Consider the following 26301-nt stretch of genomic DNA (forward strand, 5'->3'; position numbering starts at 1 on the left):
TTATATATGTATATACATTTTATTAATTACATAAATACCGAAATATATACACATAAAAGCAAATATGTACGTGCAGCGTATTTCAAATAAATGAGACGTAATAACAACAAACCCTACTCTGATAAATATTTTAGGGACGTGCGCAAGCACAGTGTATCGCGGTTCGTGTCTCGAATCTGGGTTCGTATGTTGAGGTATCACTGTAGATAATATATATATTTAGCCATCTCCTTAAATAAAAATTATTTTGGTTGCTCATTTTCTTGCTGCTCCTCTGAAAAATTATATTTCTTTCTTTGGACTTGAAATTCCATCAGAGTTCATTGCTTATTTCCGTTAAAATATTATAGAAATGCTTTTCTTCTAGATTATTTTTCTTTTTCTTTGATTTCGACAAGTATTCTAATAACATGGTTAACTTCTTTAGTTTGCATATTATTCCCGAACAACTATAATATAATCTTAATCCATATTTTACTCGTCGTAGATATTAAAATTTCACTCCGGATATTACCAATATTTTTTTTTCAGAATTTCGTTAACGATTTACCGTTATATCTATCAATAGCTCAAATTTTTTGCCTGACTGTGGTCCGTAAATAATAATTTTTAAATTTACGTATTACACCTTAATCCATTCAGAGGAAAAAAGTGTTTATTTAAGTCACATGGCGAATGACCTTCTGCATTATTAACTAACAATAAAATATTATTTTTTTAATATTTTCTACTTAATCAACATCTCAGTAATATTCTAGTAAGCTCGTCGCAGAAAGCGAGATTTTTCAGCGTTCATTTTCTTTGTTCAGTGATAGTAAATCATTGGTTTAGCTTACAGAATTATCGCACCCTTTCTTATGCGCTATAACTCTACTATGTCACTGAAGAAAACCCATTTTATAACATTTTTTTTCAACAATAAATTTTTTTACATTGATTTTTAAAAGTATTTCAAATATACTTCAAAAGGTTATATTTTTAGTTTATATTATACATTTAATAATGCTATATTTTTCATCCTATGAATTAAAAACTCCGATAATAATATAGTAGACGGTGACCAATACCTAAAAAAACAGAGTTCGAATTACATATGAACCATTATATTTTTAAATTGAAACCGTGTCTGGGGATCGGACTTATTGATTATTATATAATTATAATTCCGATCGACCATCACATGTCAGGTTTCTATAGATTTTCCTAATCTCGTGAATAAATATCGTGATGAATAATTAAAATAAAATCGAGCTAGGTCATGCATAGTAATATATATTGATTGTACGCTGTAAATTAAATAGCATTCAGTAATATACAGACTGATTTCAGTCTGGTGTACTTATGTGTAGGAATTGTTCGTGTTTACTTTCATGTAAAGCATTAGCCTAACGCCTGTCATATTTCAATGGAAATTTTACAGTAAATAAATATATACGCGCAGTTAATACATGTTATGTTACAGTGACATAAATAAATATTATGTATTGGCTAAGTTAAATTAAACTTGGTTATCGAATTATTAACCTACATGAAAATATCTGACTAGACCTCAAGAGATTTCGCTGCTATTTATAAAATAATAATTTTAAACATGGGATAAACCCCAAATTATAACTAACGAGGGCTAATACAAAATGATTAGATAATAAATATCAAACATGGGTTACATTAAATTAAAATCCACTTGACATATTGCTAGCATTTAACCGAATCATGTGCGAAAATTAATAACGTCCAAACCACGTTTCATCCCATCTGCGCGAGTCCAACACAACGAATCTAATTTTTCTCTCGTATTACAACGGCTAAAGCAATTTTCCGAGAGGTTTTCAACTACATGCGAATTGTAAATTTCCACGAATATACCACTATACGTGTATATATATATCGGATTAAACCTGTCTCAGCCTTCTATCGAAATCGAACACCTTAATTAATTGCGGGGAAACTAATTTCACGCACGCGTACTAATCTAAAATTAATTAAGAAAATTTACGTGTACGTAAAATTCAATCGAACGTGTGCTGCTCGTGACAAGATTTGAACCCGAATCGGAGGTATATGTAATATCCTGACCAAGTTAATGAGTCTGGCATTGAGTTGTGTATGTGAGATCGATTTTCTTGGAACTGTGCCGCTAGAGTCGTTTCCCGGTTTTATGTCGGATCAAAGGAGCTTTTGAATGAAGTGTGTATTTTATGTGCTGTCAGATAGTTAAAATATACTAAAAGATAACATTAAGCAAAATTTAAAGTTGCTTTTACGTTCAAATATACGATCTCAAAAATCATTAATGGATGTTATTATCAATTATTTTAATAATTGTATCGTTTATAGGACGGGCAAGCGAAACAATGCTAAACTTTTTATTTCTTCTGGAATTTCTTAATATCTTTAAACTCAATTTTTTAACTACTCGATTGAAACTTTATTTTATAGCGATGTAATAAACTTGAAATTACTTTCAATTAATTATTATATAAAAAATACGTTGTTTGAACAAATTGACTTATATCGTTTAAAATTTTGATTATAAATCTGAAACAACAATGCATCTGTAAATGGTTAAATTGACCTTTCCTTGTATTTCAATGTCGTGATAGCTAAGCAATTAATATTAAAATTACTCAGAAACTCGTAAATATGTTCAGAATTCAACCGACAAGCAACAGTAAATACTTTTCTTGCTAATTACATCTAATCATAATATATTAGATAATAGAGGTCTCTTAAAACGTGTGCTGCAGTAATTTATGAATTTATAGTACAGCCTCATTCATTTAAATTTATTTATTTTAAAAACAATAGTATTAGACATTTTAAAATTTTGTTGTAGATTTTTCCCAAAGTTCCGATTTCCATATTTCTGCTATTTAAAAAAATTGCGACATGGATTTCAATGAATTTTTTTTTATTTGAAAAAAATATAAACCTCAGAGAAAAGCGTATCTTAAAACTTATTTAACAAGTTGTACATTTCCTCACTTAAGGACCGAGTTTCGTTCCTACGACAAGATTGTCTTACCGAGGGTATGAAGCAAATAAATCTTGCGTCATGCATGCTTCTAAATTGTACGATAGTAAACAAGCAGCGTGTGCTTACCAGGCGCGTATAGTGAGATGCATTCCCTTTCGCTTTCTCGCGTGTTAATTGACGAGAGTGAGTGAGAAAAAAGGGCGTGCGCTACATGCGTTCCGCACGCCCACTTCTTCTCGTTCGCTCTTTCTTAACTCGCGAGCGAGCGAAAAGGAATGTATCCAACCGTAAGCGCCTGGTGCTTACTAAACTACTTCAATGCACGTGAGTTCTCAAAACGTTTTTAACTTGAACCCAGCAACATTCCCTCCCAACAACAACGTGAAACTGTATTTAAAATCTTTGTGTATATTTGTGCCTTTCAAGCATTTTTTCCACAAAATCTAGTATCGTCCACATTGAAGATCTGTTCCGGGCAGTAACTGTCTTTCTCGACAATCTTATAAAATTGGTCAACAAAGTTTCTGCTGCCTTGCCTTACCTTACCGCTGATACTTAAATTATGTAGGTTGAATTTTTGCTGAAACCGGTGAAACCATTCATTGATTCTTCACCTTTGCGTGCCTTCAAAAGCTCAAAGAGACTGCGTGCCTTGACTTGATATATTAAAAGGCTTATCAGCATCCTGTTTTGTATCTTGTTGTCAAACCAGCCAGTAATTTCTACACCTCATGAGTAAGACCTTTCTACTGTCTAGATACTATAACTTTAAATTCTGTTGATGCTTTTACTGTCTCTTTCACTCTAACTTTATCGATTTATGAAGAAATAACTACAGAAAAATTGACCAGTTCAGTGCATCTCCGCGTTTGAGATGCACTGAACTGGTCTGAGCGATCGTTAAGTGAGGAGTACCTTTATCAAGAATGAAATAAATTCGCAAATCACAATAAAAATACAATTTTTTCCATTACAAATAAAAATAGCTGTAGCAATATATTTATATTTTATGTGAATAATTAAATTGCTTTTTTATTTAACTATATTAAAATTTTCTTTGCTGTGGAAAAACAATTTCTGACATCAGGAGTGGCATTCAACTTTTTCCTATATATTTTTTTGCCAATGTGAGGAGAGCAAATTCACTTTCACTTAAGTAAGTGGTACAAAAAGGCATTCAACAACAAATTGCCTTATTCGATAAATTCGGATATTCTTCTTTTTCTTCGCACTAGAAATCACTTATCGAAACTTTATTGTATTTAACTTTTATTTGATTTGAAGTCAGTTCAGTAAAATTCTCATATGTATATGCTAATGAAAAGATCCTCTAATTTCTCATTAACATAGAAGGGATTAAAACCTCAATTGTCGTCTAATTCTTTAACAAGTTTTAGTCGAATAAATTATTTATTTATTAACATTGTCTGTTTTTAGAATGTGAATTATTTATTTCTGAACATCGTCGTTAATTTCACAGTTCGATTCCTGTCGAGATGAAAATATGTTCATTTTCACACAACCAACTTTGAATATTTTATTTTTCGTAATAAAAATCGTAATTTATATTTCGTGGTGAGAATATTTATATTTTTAGCTCTAAAGATAAACATCTCTTTTTTTTGATATGTACACAAAATAAGCAATTTGACTCGAACATGTAACATTTCTGAAATATTCTACAAATGGCGAATCTAATTTTAGTGTTTAACAGCAAATTTGTATGTTGACTACCCATTTTAAAAAATCTTGCTTATAGTGGTTGAGTTTTTATTAATGTAATATATTTTACTACTTTATCAAAAATTATATACATATGTTCAGGGCCGGTCTGGGCGGGCAATTTCTAAAGGGCGGCTGATTCAACAATATCTCAATTTCCAATATACGACACCAATGTGAAAAAAATAATAAAATAATAATTGGAAAGTAAACAATTTATTATTATTCAGTGATTGATATCAATTTAAAACAAAAATACAATAAAATATGCATAAGTAACTTTTGAGTATTCCTATTCAGTATTTTTTTAACTAAATTTATATTTAATTCGAAGCAATTTGTACTAAAACCTCATGTTTTTGAAAATACCTAAACCGTCATATTTTCCTTTCATAGAAATTGACGCCTTATTCGCCACACAAATTTTATTCTTCGGTTTTTTATAAATACTTTAAAATTTATATTTCACTTTTTTCGTTTAATTTTTGATGCAATAGCTAAAAAAATGCCGCCTTCTATTTTTTATTTAAAATCCAAAATGTCGTAATAATACAATAAATTATAATAATATTAGGTTGTTAAAAAAAATATTTTTCAATGAAAATTTAATTTATCCTGTTCATGTTAATGTTATTTTAAAGCGCAGTTTTCATCGGTATTCTGATAAAATACAAATCGGTTTTATTATTAATTTTACTTAAAATGAGGCTATAAAAACAAAAAAAAGCTTGACAAATGGGTGCCACACGAACTAAATAAAAACTAAAATATCACCGTTACAAAGATCACGCAACAGGCATATTGTAACAAACGACGAAAGTATATCCTTTAAGCAGAAAGCGATTTGCACAATATTAGGATTAAATTACAACAATAAAAAATTATGTTCGCTGTTTTTTGCACTCTGTATAATCAATAACATTGTTTCAAATCGACAATATGCAGTAATTACTGTGTGTTATTCGAAAAGGTCCAATTCTCGTGTTGTCCTATCTATTTTACTCACAAGACATTTCGCAGCAGATCTTACTTGTTAAAGTATCTCAAATCACTTACAGTATATGGTATTTATCCACTATATCAATTCCAAAACTTAAAATTTTACACTACGGGAATAGATAAATAACTAATAACTATAAATTATGTTTATTTCGTTGGATAATGTTAATTACTAGCTAAGAAAAATATATTTTAATTTGAAGGTCATAAATTGTAATTATTTATTTAATGACCTATAATTTTCTATACTAATTATTTTACTAACGTCATAAACAAATACGAAACAGTCAATTCATAATTTTAATAAACAGGCCAAAGGTCGCGTTATTTGTTTATTGTTATGTTTTGCCATACACCCTGCGGCACAAAAAAAACAAACATGCAAATTTATATACACCACAAAAGCCACTTTGCGAATATTTATTCTGCTTTATTCGTTTATATTCGCGCGAATCTTTTTTTCTTTGTGTATATAGCCCCCAGGAGGGCTTTTCCGATTCACTCGTCAAAACTAAAGGGATATAAAAGAAAAATTCTGACGTGTCTTCGTAACATTCTAATCCTACTTTCATATCGGATGTAAGGCCACAAAGACAAAGAGAAAGGGCATCGATCTTTCCAAATAAAATAATATTTTCACAACCCCATACACGGCGTTTTCCGAGGATAAGTACCTTAAACAATCGATTTTACATAGAACACGTAGCTCATGTATTTTACCTTTTGTAATCTTTGAGCTAGTAGAATATATTATAGCTCCTCTCAAACAGAATTATTAAATTCGAATCATCAAGAGACCATTAAAATGACGTAGTATAACAATTATTGCTTTATAGCTGTAATCACATAAGATTTATTTCATCCTTGAAAATAAACGGATATAATGCTTACTGGTTATTTATTAAATATCAATGGAAAATAAATAAAATGTATGTAATTGCATACTAAGAATTACCACATTGATAGGTAAATGAAGATAGCGATTTGTGATCAATTTAACTGACATATTTGCTAACTTTTAACTGGCATACTGCTATAGGTTATAATATTCCCTAGATTAGGTTTCGTGTAATCTTTAAAATTAACATACTAGCATTTATCAAAACCAGGAAATAAAGAATTTGTTAATCTACATATGTAACTTTTTATGGATGAAAATACTTAAATTTTGATTAATATGTAAGTAAATAGTTTTATTACAAAAAAAATATTTTTTATAAAAAAATATTATATGTAAGTTTATGCCATGCATTCCTTTTATAAAAAAATATCATTAAAATGCCTTTAACTTTCATTGAACACTAATACACTACGGATTTAGCTGGACAGTGTAGAACCTCGGTTTACGAGCATAATTTATTTTGGAAGGTTCAAAACACTCGTATATAAAAGCAATATCAGTAATAATATCAATATAAAAATTGTTTAAGTCATTGCTTATACTATTATTGTATTGTCCATTTACTTATAAGCCATAAAGATAGACTATCTACATTTTATGTCACTAGTAAATTAAACATAGTTTTAAAAAAATGATGCATTCATTAACTTCTATGTATATGCATTCGAACCATTTACATATTGACCCGTGAGTTGAACTCTTCCGACCATTTAGGTCACTGTGGTAAATTAATCAACGACCTCCACGTTTTCCTATTTTCGGTTCGCCACAATTATTTATTGCCTCAATCTTTTCTCTGTGCATGAATATCCTCTTTCAAAACAAGATCCAATTTCTAAAAACATGTCAAAAAGAAAACAGCATCTCACGCTTCATTTATTAAACAGCAACCTTAGTATGTTTAGAAACCTAATATCCAGTATACAAGTTTTATGTTCAATTTATATAATGAAAGGCATGTGTAGATTGGAATCGTCGTGGGATGTGATCGGACAGCTTTCAATTTACACCATTGTCAAATAAATGAAAATCCCAACTGTGTCGTGAAAAAGCGAGAAAGGCGAACTCTGGTTAAAGCTTTGGGGTTCGAGTGCAATCACGCGTACTAGGTATAAAAGAGGCTTAAAGAGAAGCTGACTAAAGCTATCTGCGAATAACAATCTCATTATGGTAAATACGCTGATTAAACACTTAAAACCTGTACATACATATATAAATATTATCAGCTTAATTCCAATCCAACATATCTCACGAATTTATTTATATTTATTTTTATTAACATTAAGATTCATGACATTTATTGTTCTTTTGACATACTTTGACATGATGAAAGCAAGACAATTAAGCGAAAAAACTGTGACTCGAATATAAGTTACTTAATCACAAATTAAATTTAAGTTTCTCAATGTTTAATCAATGCCTTTACAACCATACGTTTTGTATTGCAGTTTTAGTGAATATAATTTTTTTAATAATACAATATTTCTTCTGAAGGCACCAAATCATTAGCGTCGTATAAACATTTATTTGGCAGTCGTAAAAAGACTTGTTGACCATTAACTTATATTCTTTGCCTTAACCGCATTACTTAAAACTTGGTCTTAACAGTCTTAATAGATAATCTTATATTAATATAATTTTATAAGCATAATTTACATATTAAAGTTTGATGGCATCAGAAATTCGCAGTGTTCTATTCTTAAGTTCTTAGTCGAATTATTATTGAATAAATATTTATATAATCAGAGTGTATATCAATGTTACTAAATAAAGTTATATAGATAATTTACACTTTGGACAAAACTAAGATAAAATCAGTTGAGCAGATCTTATGTTTTGAGATTAAATACGGAATTATTCGGATGAAATTTCAATGTTCCAATTATATACGTAGATAGATATTCAATAAATAATGATAAATAATTAGGCTCCAGTAGAGGAGGATTGCGTAATTTTATCCTTCAAAATTATCTCGACAGATTGACAGGCTAATAAGGGTAAATTTCCGGATACCGACATTTTGCTAATTAGTAATCCTTTCATTAAAGCATTTGCTAATTACGAAGCATTTTGTACAATTTTGTTTTTTCATTACACAAAAATGTGTATCTTAACACATCAGATTTGCAGGCATGTCAATCAAGCGGCCCGCAAAAAATATTGCTATAAAATTTATTTATGATATTGCATTTTAATTATTTAAAAAATAGTGAAATATAATACAAACAAACATAAGATATTTTATACCATGACCATTATTTATATTTAAAGCAATTACATGCCTAATTATTAATAATTGCTAGTTGTATAATATAAAATAGCAGTTTAAAAAAATGTCATGAAATTTCTTGCTACGATAATAAATTATCTTAATAAAAGCAGTCTTTGATTAAGTATTCATATACCTTAATTCTCATTACATTACTTTGATTAAAAATATTAGGTGTTTCAATTAATTTAAATTATGATAATATTTTTTTAATACTGATAGCACAAGCTCGCAAAATATATTTTGTGGTTCATATTTAAGAACATTTGATATGCTTGACTATAAAACCAATGTTTCGTTATTTATTTTTCGATATTTGATTGACAAAATATATGTATTATTATTATTTAAATACAAATACATTGTACGTTTATTAGAGAATTGATTATAATTACGGGTTTTGGTGCCAAAGGGTGTGACTTTGCAGCAAAATAAACACCGTAAAAACTAGTAAAAATATATTTTATAAACATATAATTAACCACATAAATATGAAAATTTTGATGCCGCTATCAGGCGGTGGTTGAAATGACAGGTCTTGAAAGTGGTAAAGTTTTCGATAGCGTGTTAAGTTGTATTTTGTCGGCTGTGATGTCTGTGGAGCAGATGGGATCTGTCGTGAAGCTCTTTCACGATTCACTGATGTCTCTAGTGTCTCTAGTGTAGCTCTAGCGAATTGCAGATGAGGATGTTTGCGAGCCAGTTGCATAGCTTCTTGGGCATCCCCCCCCTCCCCCCGAAATGTGTTTATTTTTTTAAATAAACCGTATATATAACCATTCAGGCGATCAGTAACCAAAAAGTCGAAGAATAATAATTTGCGCTGGGTATATCGTATCGCGTGTCCTCTTCAAACTAAGAGTATATTTTTGTGCTACTTGGGACAGATGTACTATTAAGTGGTCTATACAATATTTTTAATTATCACCGCAATTACTTGGTCACGAGATCTTTCTTTTATTGTTGGGTGAATATACTGTGTTTTGTCAAAATTTCGGTATGGGTTGCTCTCTTATTTTAGTTTTTTTTGCATGGTAGTTATGGTAAATTGTAATAAATTGTGCAAATGGTTGAAACCCCCCACACGATCAATATTTTTGAAGAAATTACATTGATTTTTGCATTTACAATAAATTATTTACTAGTTAAAATAACATACAATATTTAAAAAATAATAGGTATGTGTGTGTATGTATATATATATATATATATATATATACGCATTCAACCACATATATATATATATATATATATATATATATATATATATATATATATATATATATATATATATATATATATATATGTGGTTACTTTTAGATTCTGTTAATCGACCGGTAAAATACTAGTAATAAAAATAATTGTTTTTCATGTGTAAAAACAATTAATATCCAGTATTATATATCAAGCGACAATCCCAAGAGATTTCTGAACCACAATATCTCTAGTACATGTCATATATAATACTGCTGCTTAGCTGGCAATCTCCCTGTAACCTCAAGAGAGTTCTATTAACAACCCTGTCTATGACTATAACAACCATCTGACACGTCTCGCTTAACTAAGCTTAAAGAAGCTCCCCCAAATGCATTAGTTTTAATTAATGTTACAATAAACATGCTAATTCGATTTCTAGTTAGTCACGCAATTCATGCCGATTCAAACAAACTTTTATTGTTGAGAACACTCGATGTTTATGTATGTATTTATAGGAATAAATCTTATTACTTCAGCTCGGTATAATCCACTGTTTGGTGAATATAATTCCGTGAAATAGTCACGTTCGTAGCTAGACAAAATAAATAAAACATGATCGAAGGAATATCCGGATTTTTACGGCTAAGTCTCGGGAGATTTGCCGGTATTTACTCGCTCTATATTATACATAGCTTTTGTGTCATGTTTTCCCTTATCTTATCAGAGTGTTGGATTTCGATCGGTTTAAACTTTGCATCTAAGTCCAATACACTTATATCTGAAAACCATAATCATCGTCGGTAACGATGGAGTAACATCAAGGGAATTACGGTTTTGTAATGTGAACTTTCGCAAAGTATTTTATATTTATTATCATAATGTTTTACGTGTGCACATACATATATCATAAGTATATGTTCTTACACAGTACGAGCAAATTGCGTGACAAAGACTTATTAGTCATGCACCCAGAAGGTAGTTTAGTAAATCGCACCTATTTTTTTCTTCATATAACCTAGTTGATTGATGTATAACAGCTTTTTTATGTGATACTATTGTTATTCGATATAATTATATCATATTGAACTATCATGATATTTAATTGTTACGAAATTCCCCAATTAATAATATGAATTATTTAACAACGTTATTAAGTCAATTGGGTCTAAATGTCAAAGTGTGTTTTTCGAACTTTGTGTTTGTGAAACAACTAAGAACTTTCACGAAAGCTCTCTCCAGCCACAAATCAGTTCGATAAGAGGTTCATGAAATGTATGTATAATATACACATATTATACATATTTAAAAACGTTTCTATATAATTCACATTTAAAAAGTTTCAATTTAATAAAAGTTACAATAAAAAGTTTTCCGACTAGAACTAAAACTTTAATTTAATTGTGTTTGTAATCGTTGATCATAAAATCTAAAATACTTAGATTAAAATTCCATATGAAATTTTATATTTTTCAATTTCTATTGTGTCTGAGAGAAAGGAATTATCAGTTACTTATTATTTTTTCTAGATCTTCCTTATCAAATAAATATATATATTGTAATGAATAATTTAAATCGATCTAGGTTGTGTATATATAGTTTGTATACAACTTTGTAAATAAAAATCTAAATTTAGATAATAGAAAATACCACATACGTATAAAGAAATACATGATTAATCTTAGTCGAATGAACTCTAGTTTTAAACTACTTTTTCATCCCATTTTCTTTTCTATACGTAGTGAAAAGTTTAACCAAGATTTTTTAATAAAAAAGACGTGCAAAATGCAAAATGCGTACCAACCCAATTATATATTATTTAAATACCTAATACTTTCAAAAATCAACGGAAATTAAATAAAAGTTGTCTTTAATTATTAACCATTTGAAAAAAATAGAAGCTTATTATTTTGTATTAAATAATAATAAACATATTTTATTTTTATTTATATACGTAATTCCGCATGAGTTAGAAATAACTCATTCTAACTCAAACATAATTGTTTTATAATTTAATTAAAAGGAAACATTCTCCGTTTAATTTTATACTCCGTAAATCGTATCTCTTTGTATGAACGGTATATAATAATACACGTTAACAATGGAAATATATTTAATTTAAATTAATAAAAATAAAAATAGAGTTGGCATGGTGATTTTCGAGCTACTTTTGTTGTCGACCAATGAAAAATAAGCATTCAAATATAAAACAAGATGACTGTCGGTAACGTGACAACAGTTATAAATAATTTTGCTACGCGACAAAAATTTTCATTATTTTGGCAAGTGCGTTGTTCGATTTGACTGAATATAAACATTGGATTGCAAATTAACTAGGTATGTTATAACTATAAACATGAAATATATACATAATGTGTGTAAGGATTAAACGAATACATTGATTATACTAGGTAAACAATCATATAACAGTCTTCGTAACGAAATCTTCAAATTTTGAATTCCTTGAGGCCGAAAAGTGAGTTTTTCCTTTTACAATACATACAAATTATCGTTGCTTCTGATTTAATGCACATATTCGTTAGATTTGACGAATTTAAAATAAACCAGATATGTTTTAAATGTAAACGTGTAATATAATTCTTAGTATGTATGAGGATTGAAAGTTAATGTCGATCAAATCGGAACGCTATATATATTAGCCAACGTACAGCTTATAAATGTGTACTTTCTTGGATGTTATCTAATAGACGACATTTTACAATGATTATAAATATATGATTGCATACCTGGAATAATCGATAGCCAAAATATCTTTAAGTGGGTTATTTTTAATTCAGATGTGGCAAAATATGTATCTACGTAGTGGCTTTCTATCCATTTTTCTTCTGTGCAATCATTTCTCTTTTGGAACAGACAAATTCAGGATATTCAGTTACATCAAACTTTTATAGTATGTTTATTATAAAAAAATAATACTTGCTGACAGTCACTTCAACTTTTTGTTTATATACCAATTTTACGTTGTCGTCATACAGGTCATCAAATTGTTTTATCATTGCTTCTAAAAAATAATTAAAAACAATAAGACCTTATCAAAAGTTAAACATTGAACACATTAGCACTACAAATATAATCCATAAATTAAATTTAAACGTCATCCGAAGAACAAAATTAACGTAATTGACTGTACAGGGTTAAACACGTAGTTTTCCATCTCCTCATATTCTTCAAAGTTGTCGCAATACATCATATTTTAATTGTTTGCCATAAGTAAATATTAAATCTTTCATTGCTTCTGAAAATGAACTGTAAACGATACTATATAGTGAGTAAAATGTTACTTTTTGTTTACACTAATGCGAGATTTTTCATTATTACTAGCATTGTAATATGTTTAATTAACTTTGGTATGTTAACCTTTAATTGTCAAATCACCGCTGTTTGTTTTTTTAATATTTGATCCTAAAAAGTCGATTTTATTTTTGTTAGATTAACCGTGATATATTATTCATATAACCAAACACTTACTGGCACACTCATAATTTATAGTTTTAATTATATTGTCTTTAATTCCAATGCAACATCGCTTTGAATCATCTTCAATAAACACTTTGTAAGAAAAATGCTGTGTTTATAACATATTTCATTGCGCGCAGCGAGCGCTTGCCAGATGACAGAAGAGCTGTCACATGTAAGCAAATTTGAAAGGAAATCCCGATTTTGGGCGCGCTTGAGAACAAGCTACGAAACTGATTTTATCGATTTAAATTGTAAACACAAAAAATCATCAAATTCTAAAAAAAAAATCTTTTTTTAAACATGTTTAGCTTATACGGGACTTAAAATATAATATAAATAATGTAGATTTGTATTAGCTTCTCTATACAGAAAAAATATGTAGTTAAATTTTGGCGAACGTTAGCAATTTAAAGTTATAGTTTTTAGAGAATTTTTAAAATTTCGCTTGAATTTGAATTTTTAAAATTTCCTTTTTGTTGGAAAAAACATTCCCAACAAAAAGGAGCAAAGTTTCATAATAATTACTATTCTTTAAGTACACTTTATGTGACTTTGGGTTAGATATTCTTTTCCAACTCCTCAACGCACGTGTACTACTTCCAAAAATTATGATTATTTTAAAAAATTACTGCTGCAGAAATTTTTGAATAAATCAAATTTTTTAATATTTACCAATTTTAGTTTTAAATTTCTTTAAAGATAGATTCATCATACCAAACGAATTTCGCATATTCTTCAGATTTCCAATTTCAGTGCTTTCGGGCCCACTCTAACCTTCGAGTTTTATTTATTTTTGAAAGCCACGATTTGTGTCGGGATTAATAACTTACGAGTCCCACATGGTTGAGCTTTACTCTCATCGTCCGCGAAAAAATAGATGATCCTCCACTTGCAGAGATTTTAGCAGCCAGATTTGAAGACTTTTTTCGACGATTTTTAAGAGACTTACGAACCAACAGTCGATCTTCCTGGACAGTTGTCTTTCGTTTTCTTTCAGTTCTTGAGTTTGATTTGAAAGAACTACATCGTTTCAAAGCATTCTGGACAATTTAAGTATTTACTAATTTCTGATTTATTCGGTCCTTGCGAATGCAATTCAATTATATTGTCTCTTTTAGCTTCACTTAATTCACGTCATTGTTTATAAAATATTAAAAATAAATTATTAAATAAAAAAAATATAACGACAAATAAAAATCGAAATCACGTAACTGAACATAACGGTTAGTTAAGCGAGACTAAATAATTAGACCTGCAATCCTTTTTTAAAACTCAAGTGAGCAATTAGCCAAGCACACACGTATGGATTTGCCCGTCGGACATCTGACGAATCTGTCCGGGCTTGACCACAGACGCAAAATGTCTGAACTCGGTCAAATTCTTATCGGACACCAGACTTACGTGTTTTTAGGTGAAATTTAGTTTACAATATATGATGTCTCACTGTCTTTGATAAAAAATGTCAAAAATGTAATAGTATTGAGTGTCACAAAGTAATAAAACTATATATGCTTATTTTGCAAGGAAAATAATAACATTTTTTCAGTGCTTTAAAGTAGAAGGCATCTTTTTTAAGATGAAACATGGGCTCACAATCACTAGCTAGAACTTGAGAAAACAATTAATAGGGGGTAGTTTTGTTTATATATGCAGGTTACTTAAATAATTATCTTCGAATGATTTATTCTTTTGGGTACAAGTGTTTTGTTTTAAAATGATAATAATCCGTTCTTTACTGCCTGCTTTATTGTTTTTATGACCCGAGATCTGTCATCCGCCTTGCTGGCAAGATCTCATCCCCACATCTTAGCACTGCTAAAAAACGATAAAAAGAAATATAAGAAGTGTAGCAGGTGTTGCGCGAATGGCTAGGCACTCAGCGAAAAGTTGTTTCTATAGATTTCTAAACTGTTTTGATCGTATTGAACGCTATGGAGACTACGTAGAAAAATGATATTCTTTCAAAATTATCATTCAATAAATTACGAGATATATTTTTTTATTTGATTAATAACTTTCAACAAATTAGTATTTTTTTATGTGAAACGTATCAAACTAAAACATTGTCATGCCTGTTACTTCATTCCTTCTAATTCATATACACAACACTGTATTTAAACTTTGCTCATATATTGTAATGACATGCTACCCAACAAATCTAAAACGCGATACAATAATGTTTCGTAATTGCATCACAACGCGTTGCTAGGACAAAACTAAAAGTTTTACAAAAACTAATTTACTAAATTTATATTACTTCTACTGACAATTAATATTACATGTAACGTTTCGTATCGTAATTTCGACGATGTGAAACGTTACATGAGCACACATGTTCAACATTGCATACATTCCTTGTCGAGTGTCTCTCAACAACAAAGCTAACAAATGGCAGCGGGGCTTAAAAGCTCCGAGTGACGTCACGCCACGTGAACGCGTGACGTCACACGTTAACGTAACGTCGCTTCGAGTGCACACGCAGATAGATTCGTGTGCACACACGTTCCTTGTTGACCGTTCATCCGTAAATCCATTTCGAACATTCGAATCAATCGACGAATGCTAATCTCGAGTTCAATATTTGACTGTGATGCAACGTGACTCTCTGGGGATAAGTAATATTTTACGTGATACGTTATTGTGTGCAGACGATATTAGATTCTGTGTATATTGTGAGTATGAAGGGTATGAGCGTGCATATGAAATGGTAGTAATAGGTACATATTTGCTTTGTTGGATTAGTTACTAGTCGCTGAATCAACTAATGCCAATGCAGTGGTTTTCTATCATTATAAACCAATTTTGTAAAGTGCAAATGAATAATCAGTTCTGTTTTTTTATTCGTTAAATGTAAGAAACGTGGATATTAGTAAATGCAGCATTTCATTGCAGAGTTGATTTACAATACAATAAATTAGTACGTCTCTTTGTAATAACCGTTACATTTAAACGCATTTTTATCTATATTTATTGGTAACTATTTTATAAAGAAATTGATCATAAATGTCTATTAAAATAATTTTTATATATAATTTATTATTTTACGTTACGTCAAAAAATGTTTTTTTTTAATATATTTTTCGAATATCACTAATACGCGAGTGGATTATAGATTAGTGGATTAAGTAATTGCAACTAATACCATCATAGAATATAAATATGAAACATTATTCGCCCAGAATTATTTAACCAACATTCTTTGCCCACAATTTTACGCTAACAATGCTTTGCGACATAATTCTTTACCACATACATTAAACAAATTTTATTATATTTGTCAAAGACCATTACGTGTTAATTTTTATATGATTTTTAAAAAGAAAGCAAACAGTGTGTTTTGGAATCCTGTTTCGCTTTATAATAGTATTCAATTTTCGGCAAACATTGCCTACACGTATTTTTTTATAGCTTTCTTGTGTTTTATTTCATACACAATACTGTTATACAAACATTTTTTACAAATATATATTTAAATATTAAAGTAATAATCATAATAAATATTATTTTTTAACGTAAAATAATTGTAGCAGCTAAGAATTTACCTGCTGCTTGCTGTGGTACTCTGTTTTAATTTAACTAATTATTTAAATATTCTACGAAAATATTACGTAAGCTTTTTATAATAAAATAAATGTATTAAGAGTGGAACTATATAGAGAGAGACTTTCTGTCCATAGCTGGTGAACGATAAACAACATGTGTACCTCACTCGTTGTGGTTCCACGGGTATTATAATATATGATTTAATGGACATACTTGCAATATTTTACCGCATGCTAATAATTTTCTTCTCAATCAAAAGAATTTATGATATATCTATTTCCTTTAATATCCTTAAACATTTCATCACTCATTTAGTACTTTGTCAATTGCCCGACAGCTTTCGTTGTGAAAATATGTGTACAATTTATAATACTTTCAGGTTTAGAACCGTAGCTTTGCATTCAAATAGACGTCGAAAAATCTGGTATCAGTTTATTTTACAAACATACCAAAATCACCACATAAATAAAGAGAAATGTAAATTATGCTATCAGGCGATAGAGCCGAAATGTCTTCGCTGGCGTGTCGAGTTATATTATTGTCGGCTGTGATTTCGGTAGAACAGCTATGAGGTGTTCTCGTGGTGCTTACTGGACGATCTGCGGATGTCTCTCGTTTTGTCTTTACTTCTGTGACTACGTGGTGGTCTCTCTCTTTTTCTAAGTGTCACAGATTTTATTATTTTGCTTCGAGACAGTTCTGGAGAATCATAGATAATAATGTTTGCGTAAATAAGGCAATTACATCGCTTCCCGGACACATCTACAAAGAAAAATTGGTTAAGATGGTCACTCCTGCAATCAGTAACCAAAGAGTGGAAGAGCAATATTTTTATGCGTAGGCTAGAATGTATTGGTAAGCCCGCGTCCATTCCACACAAAGAGTAATTCGGCTGTATTTATGGGTGATTAACGTCTCGTAACGGATGTGCTGCTTTGTGATCAAATTATTTACGCAATTTCTTGGTCACGAGATCTCTCTTCTATTGTTGGTAATTTTTTTTTATTTTTTTTTGTTCGAAATAGTTGTTAAAATTACCTCTAAATTATAACATTTATATTCTAATTTAGAAACTAAGGAAAGTTATCTTCAAATTTTATTATATTTTATTAATTGGCCGGTTAGAAAGATTAGAAGGTTTTGAAATTCTAGGTATTTTTGTATACAAGAACGATAGATAGATAGGGGAATTTTCAGTAACTAATACCTGAAAGGGAGTTATTTTCGTATATGAAAAATCATAATTAGTGATTATTTTTCATTTATAATTCTGATCCATCATCACAAATTTGGTTTACATAGATATTCCTTATCTTACGAATGAACATCGAGATGAATAATTAAAATAAAGTCAAACTATGTCGTGCATAGTGACATACATCTATAATGATTTATAATTAATAAAATGTCAGGCGTCTCACTAAGTTTTTTGTATTTATCCTTAATTTATTTTATTTTGTTATGTTTAATAGTATTATATTAGTTTTTAATTTTCAATTTTATACTAGAAAATGGTTATAAACAAGAATTTTTCATATTAATATGGAGCTTACCTATATATAATACTCAGATTATAAGCATTTAAAATTTATTTGATATGAATCATTATATGGAGATTTTTTATTAATTACAACTGTCAATTTATTATCAGTAAAATTTGCGTATCATTAAATACTAATTATGTATATAAATATGCACAGTTTGCTGTCTAGACTCAATTCCACATAGCAATGTCTTAATTATTTTTATTAGAAGGTACAACCAATTCTAGCAAATTTAATGTCATTAAATCGTTTATTATAAATATATAATGGTAGGTAAGTTGCGTCGGAAACTCTGTAACCGCTTTAATCCCTTTAACGATGAATTATTGAAGAACTTAACTTCAGAATGAATTATATATTATAAGTACGTACAATAATAATTCGCCAGAGAATATTATATAATATATAAAATATTGTACAAAAAATTTTTTTTTATAGTTTTAGATAGTTTTATATTATTTTGTTCTGCTTAGATGCTCTTCATTTATAATTTTTATACAGTTAAATATTAGGTTTAATTAGTTTCTTAAGACATGATTGTAAACATAAAATAATTGGTGTTTTTTATACAATTTCTTTTAAAAAAAAGATTTTTTAATATACGCGTATGTTTAATATTTACGTGACATGTCCTTGAGCAATATGCGTAAATGAATATTCATAAACGGCAGAGGGGATTTTGATTCGAAAGTGTACCCGTTTACTAAAATATACCTTTGTATTGTTTAGCTTTATAATTTATATTTCATAAACGTTCGTGCTCATTTAAAGCTTTAAAACAATATAACATCAATTAGAATGGGGCTTGTTTAACCATATTTGCATAATTCTCGAAGGCTTTCATATTACTTATTAGATTATCGGATTCATATTTAACCAAGAGCTTACATACACCTAAGCGCAGTGTAAGAACTTAAGCTGTGAATTATAAAAAATGCAAATACAAAAGGAGAAGAAAGCCTGAACAGCTTGGAATCGATATTGGAACACGTTCCATCGAAGGTTTTATATTTCTCAGTTTGCTTTTTATCTTTCAGCACATTCACAGTAGAATCGGTGCTGAAAAATTCATATGTAGCAACGTATCTCATACTAATATATTATTTAAAGAGCAGAGCTATTTTTAAAAATATTTACTAAGTAATTTAATACCACTGATTAATATAGATATCAACGAGAAAGTTCATATTTTTTTTACATATATTTTTTATGTACAAGTCTCGCCAGATATTATATATACTTTATGACACTTGTGTAAGCTTTCAAAGGTAACATTTTAAACAATTTGGTAAACAAACTTTTTTAAGAAACTCGCACATAAAACATTTAAAGTAATTCCATTGGGTCAATTCTGGTATTGCAAAATCTTATATGTAGTTATAGGAATTTAAAAATTACCGTTTGACTATTTTATAACAGAATAATAAACAGTGTCCAAAGTTAAACGTAACATGGTCCACAATAGAAAGCAGCGTTCAACTGCTATATCACGTATCGCAAACGTGTTCGGCATACACATGCTTTCCGTGATTTATTCCTAACTAATTCGCAGCGAATTCAGAATAACAACACGACAACAAAGAGACGCCAGTTTCTGCTACCCATTCATATTCCCTCAAAATTCACGAACAAGAAAATTCGTTTATGAATTTTGTGGCTTTACAAATGTGCTTTCAATTTGGGACTAGTAAATTTATCATCGTCTGTTTATAATTTTACGGTCGTGCGAGCACGCCGAGTAGATAAATAGGTAATATTGAAGGGGTTTCCTTTTTGAAAATTTTGACCTATAATATTTCAGGGGTCGCGTGTGTCTTTTTTGGACGACTGAAACGTGACCCTCGTCCAAATGTCAGGGTTGACGTGCGAATGGCGCAATTAAATCCTCCCTGAAATCGTTTTGAGATTTCTTTACGGACACGCCATATTCGCGGTTCGAGTCATCATTTTTGCACGAAAGCTCAACCTAAACGGTGAGAGATAATTAATGAAGCGGTGTTTGTACAAACACGTGTATAAATAATGTTTTAAGAGTACACAGAGGAATAAAATTAAATGGAATTCACGAATGTTGTTACAAAAATAAATATTAATATATTTACGTTATTTTTTTTATAATTAGTGATGTAATATATGTATATGCTGTAAATACAATACAATACATACAATACTTACAAGCTAAAAAATATATACTTTGATCATCGAGATGTAAAATTAGCATATTGCTTGTATCAAATGATATATCAAACAAGTCAATGTTTTTTTATAAGTAATGTTTTTACTACCTTAAGATAATTTGCCACTACTAAATTATGTATTTATAATATAATAACAAAAAACCACATACTATTAAATACATAAAATAAAATAACCACGTCATTTATTAATTTACCAACATCAAATCAACATATATTCCGTCAAAGAAAAGTGAAACTACTTATTCAAAAAGACGGAGAAACCTTCTTTGAACCTTTTCTACCCTGACAAAAAAGATATTGTACATAGTAAACTAGGGTCACGAATAACATAGGCGTATCTGATAAGTAGTAGTCTCATAGAAAATTTACAATACCACTTGGATAAATCCTCCGATATTTTATTCAACATATATACATTTTAACATATATTCCTCTTTTTCTTTACAGATTCTCCGCCAGCTCATCTAGCGTCCACGGGAACATCCATTGTTCCCTAAATAACAACTAGATCTACATCGAACTTCTTCAGCCTCCTTCAATCGCCTCGATTTCGATTACAACCGATACAGAAGCTACTCATCACCCCGCATCTTTCCGTGTTAAAAGGTAACCAAGATAAAAACACACACGTACAACTACTTGACCCTCTCCCAGAATCTAGACCTCGATGTCACCATGTGATATGACCCTTGGCATATTATGAAAGGTCGTTATTCTGAAGCACGCCGAGTTTTCAAACAAAAGAGCAAACATGGATACTCCAACCGCACGATGCTCTGCAACTAATTCTATATATGAGCATTTTTTCCCTTACTACATGGAAATAGACACTTTTAGTAATCTGACAATCTGTTGACTTAGGCATAAGGAACGTTTGTGCTGTATATGTATTTGTATATACCATTTCTCGATTTACAGTTTTCCTAGTAAGCGGCTTTGTTGAGTTTTAGGTATTACGTATAATGGTGCGAACGTTTATAAATTATTTTTTTATATGTGCTTTCGTACGTAGTCTTTCGTAATATTAATAATATTTCGTTTGTGTGTCAAACCATTTTTTTATAACGAAAAACTTCGTATAGGAAAAAGTATTTTCGTGTTATTGTGCTCTATACCTATATGGATAATTTCAAGTCGAACCGCTCGTATATAATCAAATAAAGAGCTACACAAAATATTTTTCGTCAAAGGAAATTCATATATACGAATTGAAAGCATTCAACCCAATCTAATGTATGTAAATCAAGTGAGATTAACATTAAGCGGTGTTGGTTATTACCATAAAATTACTTCTATTAATATATTATACAATATTGAGATTTGAGATTTAGATAATAAAATTTTATGTTATTTATTTTTTTATATATAATGACGTGTTTTATTGAAACGTTATAACTTTAATGTTTAATATTGACTCAATTGTACAAATAAAATATTTTGTATCGAACAAACAATCGTAATCATCGATATTATGTATTAGTTCTCACAGTACATTTTATAATAATTTAAACTAAGCTATTGAATTTAAATTATGGGGTAGTCACTTATTTATATGAATATTCAAAATAGTTGTTCTATCAAAATGTTATTAACATCTTTGTATAAACTGTTTGATAGTGATATATTTTTATATTTATTTACTTGATTTTTGAGTATATAAAATAATAATTTAGATTTCTTTAAATATAAAAATTACTTAAATATAAAATTGATCTCTGACTCTATCCAATTTGTATCATTATTACATTGCTTTTTAAAATTTTGCACAGATGTTAGCAGAATGCTTCTCATAATTGATGCTTATGTTGATATTCTGATTAACACCCAATTCAAAAACAAATTGTTTTTTTCAGACGCTCAGTCAAATTGATCATTAGCAATCGGACAAACCCTAATAAGACTAGCCCAGAGATTGTTATGGAACGAATTTCATTCGTCACAATTTTAAATATTTTTTATACACAATTTTATTTTCTTATGCTTAACACCAAATTCTATGGAGAGATATTTTTTTCCTTCGGTGTCTGAGGCCAAATTGGCTTTAATTTAAAAAATTTAAAGTCAATTTGTTACAGAACGTGCTGGCAAAAAGCCACAGGGCAAATGCGATACAATTCTGTACGCTAACGATATTTTCGCGCAGTGTGATCAAATAGATATTTACATTCCCAAGAAAACTGTAGTTTTGCTTAGTAAAAAGTTAGGAAAAGTAATTAACAACTTATTAGTGAAATATCTGTATTTTATAATAACAATGTGTTATTTTAAGAAAAAGATTTTCTTGTCTAGATTTTCTATACTGTTTTATTTTGGAAAACTTTAGTACAGTGAGCTATATGTGGCTTTTGGAAATTCGTGCGTGTGACGTTTAAAAATAAATCCACTACATTTTTATGAATTAAAGATATATGTATCTATTCTTGCCGTAATATTGCGTCTTCGTAGTCTTAAAGTCGTATCGATCAAGTTAAACTCTTGGGATTCAAGTGACAGCTTAGATGGATCAAACGTTTAAAGTGAAAGGCGATTGCTGTCATCAGGCTTCTAAGAGTTGTTTAACATAAATTAAAAAAATACAATACTAGCTCAAAGTAAAAATAGTAAAAAATATTAGTCTAAGCGCTCACGTTAACAAGTTAAAAATTTTCAAATATAACTGTGAAACAATGTCTTTCCATCGATTCCAATCGACCCTTATTATTGGCATATCGACCACTTTGAAGATGTACCATGTTTTAATTCATTATAAATTATAATTGAGCGCAAAAACTGAAATTTATTAACGTGACTGGAGCTACAACTGATGGTTTAAGATGGTAATTTACTTTTAGTTTACCTACAGTATTTTATCAAATATACATCCTTTTTCTTGACTGAATTGACCCTTATCGATTATTCAGCTCGGAAAAGTTAGTAGTAGTTCGTGACTGACCGCACGTGCAACGTAGCGTGCACGGTTAATAGGTTTTCCGGTAGTGAGTCTCCAGCTTGACAATGGCATTACTGCCATTAATATTGTGTTTGTTTCACTCTAACTAAAATTGCAGGCGACTGTCAAGATAGACCGGTCCGGTTGTCCCGGAATCTGTGGGCCGCAGCCCGCCCCCGCCCCCACGCTGTCTTTCTCCAGCTTCCGGAGCTCATTCACCAGCAATGTCAATTACTTGAAGCGAAGGTAACTATATATTTATGCTACAAACTTAAATTAAAAAGCTTTGATCGTCGCAAAAGGTAAAAACAAGTCTGCTAATGTATGTTTTTTGGCACTACGACCCATGACGCCTCTTTCACTTGTACCTGTCTTGCGCCAGTCTCATTTAATTGTTAAATCATCAGATATCAATCAATGACTTCATATCAAGCAGCACTGGCATAACTACCGCATGGTCAAAACTTAAACAATCATACATATTCACAAATATTATATTTTTAAAATAATACTAAGAAAATTACTCCTACCTATATATAATATAGTTTTTATGTTGTCATACATAAAGCACAACAATAAGTTAAATGGTAAAAAATTGCTTTTTTTTTCGAGCGAAATTTATATATTTTAAATTATATATCTGTTTGAGAGAAATCTACCTAAAAATTTCTCTTTGAAACTCCTCTTTCATTGAATATTTTTTTTAATTAAAATTTAAGGTGGCTTTATAATTAAAATTAAAGGTGAAACAAATTTAGCCTTAATTAAACTATAAAATTAAACAAGCATAAATAATATTAAGTGTATTATAAATTTAAAAAAACAGTAATAATTTTAATATATTGTACATACATATATACTATTTTCTGTATTTAAAGTTTTTCCAACCGCAATGTGCACACACAAGTAGATTTGAGAAAGGCTGTTTATGCGAGTACTAAAGGGTGTTGTTAACAAACAAACTATTTTCAAGAAATTCCAATTTTCGGTTCCGAAACGTCCTAAATTGCGTTAGCGCTAAGACGTCCGCACTATCCGACTCGCTTATGGCTGTCCCCATCTGGCTCCTTAATACGCTGATGCATATTGCTCTACGAGGATATAATTAACCTGCATACGTATTCACGTAAATTGTTCTAAGTAAAAACAGTAAAAATATTTTCTATATATACTAATGTATTAAATATTAGATATATTTTTTATCAGTCCAAATTTCTCGAGAATTATCTAAAATTTAGATCAATTTCTCATTTCTCAAAGAATGAAAAACGTCAAAAAATGCAACTAGTATGTAAAAATCAAAATGCTATTTTAATTTAAATTGAACATAATAAAAAAGGGAAACATAAAATAAACGTTTACCGACCCTTGTAATATATGATAACAATACTTTTACTGTGCGACTAATTAAACATCAAAGCTTTCTTGATATAAAATTCATTTCAAATTCACCCCTGCAATTTCTTGAGAAAATCTTCGCGGTTAATTAACCTTTGCCATTTTATTAAAAAAAACAGTTTATTATTAAAACATCGCGTGGGAAATTGTATCTTGATATTTTCTTCACGGAAAATGGCAATACAAAGTTATATATCAAAAATAGTACATTTGACCTTGTTTTTTTTTAATAAAATTGAAATACATTTATAAGCAATCGTTTTAAAAAGTTACCGACATCTGCATGTATATTTGTAATAATGCTTTTAATATTTATATACATGTTAATTAGGGGCTCCTTCTTGTGATTGCTCAATAGACATTTCCTGAAGGTTCTTGAATATGTTTCAATTTGGAATACCGAGAAATATTTTTATAAAATCTCTCGAGAGTTGCGATTTTTTTTTCAAATTAAAATTTAAACGGTTCTGAAATATGTGAAAATGAAATGTTTTAACTTCTGCACAAGTATTTTTTTCATAAAGTAATTTACATTCTTTACTTTAAGAAAAAATATATAAAGAGCTTAACAAAATGTGTTATAAAAATTGAAATTCCGCCACTACTTATCAGAATTATCCATGAATCATTCTAGCTGGATGGATTTTTGAATTCTATGATATAGTGAAAGTTCTATTCTTTATAACTTCGCTTAAAAAAAATTAGGTTTAAACCTCATTTCACCGCGCCAGCTTTAAAAAGCTTTTCTCGCTTTTCGCTTTATACTATCGGAAAAAGCTCTACACCGCGTGCACCGCAATACTTTATAACTTTCATATTTTTACACGACACATATTCACGGATCATTAGCCACTTTGGCCACAGCAACAAAGCCGCCGTACTTCGGAGAATACACACATATCATTCGTGCTTGTTTCAGACACACCACGGTCATTACCGTAAAAAAATGTCGCGTAAAAGTAACAACGTTCACGGTGTGGTAATTGCAAATAAAGAGCTACGTGACTCGGATTAATACGCCGATAATCGCGACATCCTTCGTTAAGCACACACGAAAAAAACGAATTAACGGGTCAGTGGCAAAAGTTATTATTGTAACATAATATGAATGGCGAACGATCAAATCTAATAAAAGTATCACCTTAGT

General features: G+C 29.7%; 1 protein-coding gene across 1 annotated transcript in view; it reads left to right on the forward strand.

Moving 5' to 3' along the window:
* Positions 1–26301, forward strand: part of Syn (synapsin) — a 138892-nt gene that overhangs the window by 2277 nt on the left and 110314 nt on the right. The window contains exons 2-3 of the mRNA XM_088194623.1: positions 21275–21433; positions 23875–24002. The gene's annotated coding sequence lies outside the window, so the exon portion shown is untranslated. The remainder of the gene's footprint in view (positions 1–21274; positions 21434–23874; positions 24003–26301) is intronic.

The sequence above is a fragment of the Plectrocnemia conspersa genome, unplaced genomic scaffold, assembly GCF_051122295.1.
Source record: "Plectrocnemia conspersa isolate PC_06_02 unplaced genomic scaffold, ASM5112229v1 ptg000010l, whole genome shotgun sequence".
NCBI lineage: Eukaryota > Metazoa > Arthropoda > Insecta > Trichoptera > Polycentropodidae > Plectrocnemia > Plectrocnemia conspersa.